A 7,091-nucleotide genomic window follows, 5' to 3' on the forward strand; every position below is an offset into this window, starting at 1 on the left:
TGCCTGCCGCCGGGCCTCTGGGGACTGGGGAAGCAGACACGGTCCCAGGACTGTTGCGGGAGGAAGAGGCTGTGGCTGCTCTTTCCCGGGGTTCTGGCTCCAGGAGGCTCTGGTGACCATTGGGCTGGAGCAGACCAGTGCTGGGCACATCCTGCCAGTGCCAGCCCCGCCGCCAGCCATGGGCACTTGTTCCTGGAGCTCCGTGGCTGGGTCCCGCCATCTCCACTGCTGCCCTGCCTTGCCATATTCACCTCCAGTTGATCCAGCAATGGGGACGGGCTTCTTAGAACCCCCTCAGGCTTTCCTTTTGTGCCTTTAGATGACGTGAAATACAGCACAGCCAGGCAAAGCAGGTGCCAGAGACACTGGCTGGCCCGAGGAACGGCCTGTCTGCCGTGAGGAAAACGCACGCCGCAGGGTGGCTGGGAGGCCGTGAGTTTTCGCATGCTGGAAACCTGCCGTGTTTCTCTACCTAACAGGAAAATCTGGTAAGACCCGGTCACATCCAGGCGGGCTGTGTGCCTCGCAACCCGTGGGTTAACACAGGCTCCCAGTGACTGATGCGGGAGAGCTCGGTGAATCTGCGTGAGGCCGCTGGCCTTGGTGCCCCGGAGACAGCTCCCCCAGCGGCCACGTGACGTTGATGCGTGTCTGTGGTCAGGTGTGTGCAGAGAGTGCCGCATGGCCTGACCTCCCAGCCGGAGGCTCTGACAAGGCCTGCATCCACACGGAAGGAGCACTGGAGAGCCCAAGTGTGTGGGGAGGAAGGCGGGTTCTGACCCTGTTCTTCTGCAGCGGCTCCAGCCGGGGTTGTTGGGACAGGGGAGGTGCTGAGGGGGGGCCTTTGTGTTTGGATTAGAAGCTGGCGATTGTCGCATTAAGACCTCTAAGCTGCTGCAATGTGAGAAGATGTTACACAACCAGGGCCCCTGGGCTGAGGCCGAGCAGGGGGCCGGGCGAGTGGCGGGAAGGGCCCCAGGCAGGGCCAGAGCTGCCTGTGCACAGCAGGGGAGAGGGGAGAAGTTGCGGGCCTGGTGGTCTCAGCCTCAGGCAAAATGGAGTGTGGGGGAGGACACTGCCCGTCCCTTCACTCCCCCAGGACGGCTGGCCCCTGGGAGAGCCCCTGGGGGAGCCAGTTTCCTGTAAGCAGAAGGGCAAGTGGTTGGGATCCAGGGGTGTCTGACAGTTGTGGACTTAGGGCCCAGAGGAAGGGTTTGGGATTTGGGGCTCCTGTGACCCCACAGGTCCCTGAAGACGTCCATCAGGACCTTGGCTGTGCGGAGGTGCAGGGTCCAGCCCTACAGGGCTTAGCAGGTGTTTTCCCTGTGTGTGGAGATGAGAGATTGTAATAAATAAAGACACAAGATAAAGAGAGAAAGAGAAAGCAGCTGGGCCCTGGGGACCACTGCCATCAAGACGCGGAAACCGGTAGTGGCCCCGAACGGCTGGGCTCGCTGATATTTATTGCATCCAAGACAAGGGGGCAGGGTAAGGAGGGTGAATCTTCTAAGTGATTGACAAGGTGAAGTCAGTCATGTGATTACAGGATGGGGACCCTTCCCTTTTAGGTAGCTGAAGCAGAGAGAGAAGGCAGCATACGTCAGATTTTCTTCTCTGCACTTATAAGAAAGATTAAAGACTTTAAGACTTTCACTATTTCTTTTACCGCTATCTACTACAAACTTCAAAGAGGAAGCAGGAGTATGGGAGGAGCATGATATGCAACAAAGAGTAATATTAAAAGCTAATGATTAATAATGTTTATAATGATGATTGATGATTGTCCATGATCATCTCTATATCTAATTTGTATCATGACTATTCTTATTCTAGCTATTTTCTTTATTATACTGAAACAGTTTGTGCTTCAGTCTCTTGCTTCAGTACCTAGGTAATCTTTCACCCACATGGAAGCAGAGGTGACAGGCGTGCAGGGCAGCCTGGACCCAGATGGCAGGCACGTCACTGACCAGTGACTGGGGCTCTGCCCACCTGGCCCGGTGCGTTGGCTCCCTCACTGTGCGGCTTCGCGCTGGCTGCTTTCCTGAGTCATCAGGGTTTAGTCCCTGTTCTGCTGCCTCTGAGCGCCTGTGACCTGCCAAGGCCCCTACCCTCAGCCTGGGTCCCTTGGGGTGCCGCTGACTGTCTGGGACCCTGAGGCTGCCCCTGTGGTAGGTGTGTCCACCCCCACACCCACCCAGGCGACGCAGAGGAATGAAAAATCATGCCTCAAGGAGCTGGTCCAGGGCCGGGAGCAGTGGCTTATGCCTGGAATCCCAGCACTTTGAGAGGCCGAGGTGGGAGGGCTGCTTGAGCCCAGGAGTTTGAGAACAGCTTGGGCACACATGGTGAGACTGTCTCCACAAAAAATTAAAAATAGCCAGGTGTGGTGGCATGCACCTAGAGTTCCAGCTACAGAAAGCTCTTACAGGGGAGGAGGGATAAGCCTGAGCTCAAGAGGTCGAGGCTCCAGGGAACCCCAAGTGATTGCACCACTGCACTCCAGCCTGGGTGAGAGAGCGACACCATCTCTTGGGAAAAATAAAAAGGAGCTGGTCAGGGAGGCCTAGAGCAAATAGCTGCTAGAATGTGGCACTGCCCAGGGCGGGGAGGGCTGGGGGCCCTTGAGGTGGACTAGGAGCCTGAGTTGAGGGTTGGGGGCAGGTGGAGGGGCTGGAAGGCCCGGGGCTGTCTTAGGAGAGCCCTCCTGACACCTAGGCCCTGGGCCGGCTTCCTCCTGGTGGAACATCCCAGACCTGAGCCCTCTCACTCACTTTTCCTTGGACCTACATGCAAGGAGCTGGGTCAGCCATCTGCCCCCAGGCTGAGGCCCCAGGACAGGCCCCTCCTCACTTTGGTAGCGGTCAGACACAGGGCGGGCGCAAGCCCTTGGCAATGCTTCCCGACACTGCCCCTTGGACCTCAGGGGTGTGGGGAGGACAGACCAGGGCAGGACCCAGGAGGCCACGAGGGTGGGTGGGAGTCACGGTCCTGGCAGCCCCACATTCAAGGATTCTGCCCTCCTGTACCTACCCCCGGAGGGGGAAACTCTTGAGGGAGCATGGGCCCTGTCTCCCTGCCTGCCCTTCTGGGAGAGCAAGAGTTGCTGTGAAATTTCTAGAACAGTGCCTGGCCTGGCGGACGGGCATGGAGGCACCTCCTGGGTGTGCCCTGGTGTGGCCTGACAGGGCTGGAGTCCTGTTGGGCTGTGGGCAGGTCCTCAGACGGCCTCCCGGCTCCTGCCTCACCCCCTCACCACAGCCCCTGTGCCAGCGGCTGTGCAAACAGAGGCCAGGAAGCGAGGTGATGCTCCCTTTGTTTCTGGCAAAGCGTGTGGCACCTGGAGCCACCTTCCGGGTTCACGGCCCTGGGGCCCTGGGGAGGGAGGGAACGGGGTGCACAGTGGCCAGGGATGTTCAGCGTCACCGGTGGAAGGGGTGAAACCCATTCTTCCTAGTGGTGAGGGTTTGCCCTTTACTCCGGAAAGCAGACTGTGGAGCAGGGCCCACTTCAAAGCACAGGGCTGGGGGCTGCGACCTTGGCCCTCTGTGGACAAGGGAAAGGCGGGTGGCCCTGGACTGGTGAAGGACTGGCCATGAGGAGTTCTGTAGGGGCCCCCCTCCTGCCAGCCTCCAGCCCACAGTTGACCACTGCCTGCCCTGGAGCAGGAGATTTCCTTCCTGCAGCCCTGGATCTGAGACCCAGAAGCTGACTCCATCCTTTGTCTGTTCTGTTCTGAGGCCACCCCTGCCCCTACCTCGAGGTGGCCCTGGGCTTGCCCGCCCACCCGCCTGCAGTGTCGGCTGAAGAGGGTAACATGCATGCACCCTGCTGGCTGCTCCCGGCTGCTTCCTGCCGGCTTCCTGCCGTGCCCCGACTGTGCCCCGCTGGCCTTGGGTCTGGTGGGCGTAGCCCTCCTGATGGCACCAGGTCACACGCTGGAGCACGTGGGGCTCGTGATGCTGATGGAGGCGGGTTCCTGGGCATGTGGAGCTGTCCCTTACATGAAGCAGCTGAGGGGCCTCCGGCCAGCCCCCCCAACCCCAGAGGTTAGGGCTGTGCCATGGGGGCGTGGGCATCTCCTCTGGCAAACAACATGTGCATTTGATTGGCATTCCTGAGTCACCGTGGACCAGGCAGCCTGCCAGAGCGGCTGATTCTTAGCGGGGAGCTGGGGCCGGGCAGACACCCTGACTCCCTGGGGCTCCCAGCAGGGCCCCAACTGGCAACAGGCAGCCTCCTCCCTCTGGCTGCCGGGCCTCTGTCCCTTTCCCAGCCTGGGGCTGGGGCCACCGCTCCACACCACACTGCACTGTCCTTGTCTGCCCCAGCAGAGGGTGAAGGTGGCTGGTGGCTGAGGACCCCCTGCCCAGGCCCACACTTCTTGCTCAGGCCCCATAAGTCACTTGGGATCTGGAGAGCTGGGACTTCGACCTGGGAGGGAGGCACCTGGCCATGACCCTCAGGCATGTGTAGAGAGGTGCCTGGCTGTGACTCTCAGGCTGTGACCCTCAGGCGTGTGTCCCTGGCAAGTTGCTGTCCACCGGCCCCACCGTCTGTAACGCGTGGCTCGGTCAAGGTGATTCCGGAGTAAAGACCCATGAGACGACATCTTTGTTCCTAGGCTGAGCCTGTGGTGCCCTGGGCAGGGCGGGTGGAAGAAGCAGCGGGGAGGCCTGCTTAGTGGTGGAGTGCGCGCCCACATGGATGTCTCTTGACGACGGAATGCAGAGGGCGCAGGGCTTGCCGGGTGGAGAGCTGCCCAGCCATGCCAGCAAGGCCCCGGCGTCCCTCCCACCTGCCGTTAGCACCAGGAGCTGCTCTGCTGGCGCCTCCCGCAGACTCGGGCTCTGGAGGTCTACAGAGCAGCCGGGAGGGTGATGCCCAGGCAGGGGTGGAGGCACCAGGCCCCTGGGTTGCAGATGGAGGTAAATGGGGGAAGGGAGGCCGGGGGTCTCTGGGCCTCTCACCAGCAGCTGCCCAGCCCAGGGTCTCTGATACCAGGGAGTCCATGTCTGCTCGGTCCCTCCTCCAAGCCTGTCAGCCCACCCTCATTTCTGCCTCTGTGGCTGTGTGGTCTGCACCCACCCGAACCAGGCACTGGCTGGGGCAGGGAAGCTGCCTTGGGCTGGGGCCAATCCCGGAATCCAGGCTCAGTTGGCACCAACAGGGAGGTGTTATGGGAAGGTGGAGAACTTGGCGTCAGAGGGCATGGCGGCCACCAGGGCTGGTGGGATGGGGCGAGGGTGGTGGTGACTCGTGGCCCGTAGCTCTGAGGAGCATCTGGCTTTCCTGTGGATTCGCTGTAGCACCTGGTCACAATGTTGCAGCATTTCCCTGGCTGCTTGTCTCTGAATTAATATCTGTTTCCTGAAGAGAGAAATGAATTTTCATGGCGTAAAATCTAAACAAATATTTCTATTTATTTTCCACTCCTATTGTCCTGTTTCAGAACTTATTGTCCAGCCCAAGATTTTAAAAAGTCAGATTTTCATTTAGTGTGAAGCAGGCTCAGGAGGAGGAGCGGGAGAAAGAAGAGGAGGAGGAGGAGGGGGAGGAAGCTGGGGACTCAGGCTGGGCTTTCCTTGCTCATCCTCACAATGGCCACAGGGCCCGCTGCCCTCTCATCTGCGTCAGGTCCTGAGTTCTGAGTCCAGAAGCCCTCGCTGTGCTGTTGGAGCCCACCAAGCCCGTCCCTTGTGGGGACAGCTCCCTCCAAGCCCCCCTGGGGGATGGACACTGAGGGTGGGGCAGGGGAGCAAGGGTAGGTCCCAGGCAGGTCCTCCCAGGGCCTGGTGAACACAGCGGCCCTTCGAGGGCTCCCCAGACTCCCTCAGCCAGTTCTTCCTGAGAACAGAACAGTTAAGACCAAGCCCTCCGAAGGAGGTGCAGGGAGAGGGCGTGGCTCCCGTCCCAGGAGGCAGGTGAACTTCTGGGGATTCCAGCTCCTGCCCCACAGCTGCACCCTGCCTGTGCCTGTGCCCTGGGGAACCCAGAGCCGGCAGGGGCCAAGGCAGTGGGACCTCGGGGGAGCTCAAGCCTCAACTGTCCCCTCGCTGGAGGCTGGAGGCCAAGATGGTGTCCACGCTGGGCGGCTTGCAGAGGTAAGGGGGGCAACTGGGCCCTCCCAGGTGGACAAAGCGCGTCATCTGTGGCTATTCTGAGACTGACAGGAGTGGGTTTTGTGTTTGTCTTTCAAAGGAAGTGACTTGGATCCTAGTCAGGCTTCCCTGAATTCACCTGCCTTGGCTTCATTTCGGACGTAGGGGGCCCCTCCTGCCCAGGTCTGGGGCTGCTCCTGGGTATTTGGGGGTTCTGGGATGTGGGGTCCAGTGAGGAAGCTGTCCCCCAACACTGGCATGGAGATGCTCAAGTGTCCAGCTGACGGCCGGGGAGGGCGAGACCTGCTGGGCTTGGGACCTCCCAGTCTCAGCCTGTGGCTCAGGCCCATGGCTGGGCTGTGGTGGTGGGAGTGCCAGGTGCTTGCTGGAACGCTGGTGGTGTGTGCGCATTAGGGTGCTCCCGGGGCTCTGGGTGGTGAGGGGAAGCTGGGCTCTGCTGTGCTGTCTGCCTTCTATAAACAGAGGGGAGGTGGATTTCTTCCCAGTTAGGTTTGAAGGGGAGGTGGGTGTAGCTAGGAATGCCTTGCATTTTCCTTCTCCTGCTCGCCATCCTGTTTGGGGTGATTCCAGGGCAGTTCGAAGCCGTTCCTGCGCTCGCAGGTCCCTACCTTCCCGGGGTCTGTGCTGCTATGAATTCACTCACCTTCCTTTAAGGAGTGACTTAAAATCAGCTGTTGGGACACTGGCCAAGGACACCCTGTCACAGGGCTGAGAGGTGTGGGGCCAGCTGCCTGGCCTGGACTGTCCTAGGTGCCCCCTCCTGTGGAGGTTGTGGCCATATTGTGAAGAGGCCCAGAGGCTGGGGAATCAGGCTCACTTGATTAGCTGGGGCCAAGCTGAGGCCCCACTGGCTGCCCTGGGGCCCCCTGAGGTCTACCAGGGCGGGTGTGCCTGACCCCAGCTGAGACTCTGTGAGTGAGACCTGGGCAACAAGAGTGAAACTACGTCTCCAAAAAAAAAAAAAAAAAA

At 60.2% G+C, this 7,091-nt stretch overlaps 1 pseudogene across 3 annotated transcripts in view; it reads left to right on the forward strand.

The window, feature by feature from the left end:
* The first annotated feature begins 436 nt into the window (after positions 1–436).
* Positions 437–7,091, forward strand: part of LOC108528716 (peptidyl-prolyl cis-trans isomerase A pseudogene) — a 15,982-nt pseudogene continuing 9,327 nt past the window's right edge. The window contains exon 1 of one of the 3 annotated variants that reach the window (XR_001885264.1): positions 437–488. The product of XR_001885264.1 is annotated as a peptidyl-prolyl cis-trans isomerase A pseudogene, transcript variant X1 (transcript). Of the gene's footprint in view, positions 489–5,901; positions 6,105–7,091 lie in introns of those variants that run through there. The other 2 variants (XR_001885266.1, XR_001885265.1) reach the window with 2 other exon arrangements.

Source organism: Rhinopithecus bieti, unplaced genomic scaffold (assembly GCF_001698545.2).
Source record: "Rhinopithecus bieti isolate Rb0 unplaced genomic scaffold, ASM169854v2 scaffold_5840, whole genome shotgun sequence".
Classification (NCBI taxonomy): Eukaryota; Metazoa; Chordata; class Mammalia; order Primates; family Cercopithecidae; genus Rhinopithecus; species Rhinopithecus bieti.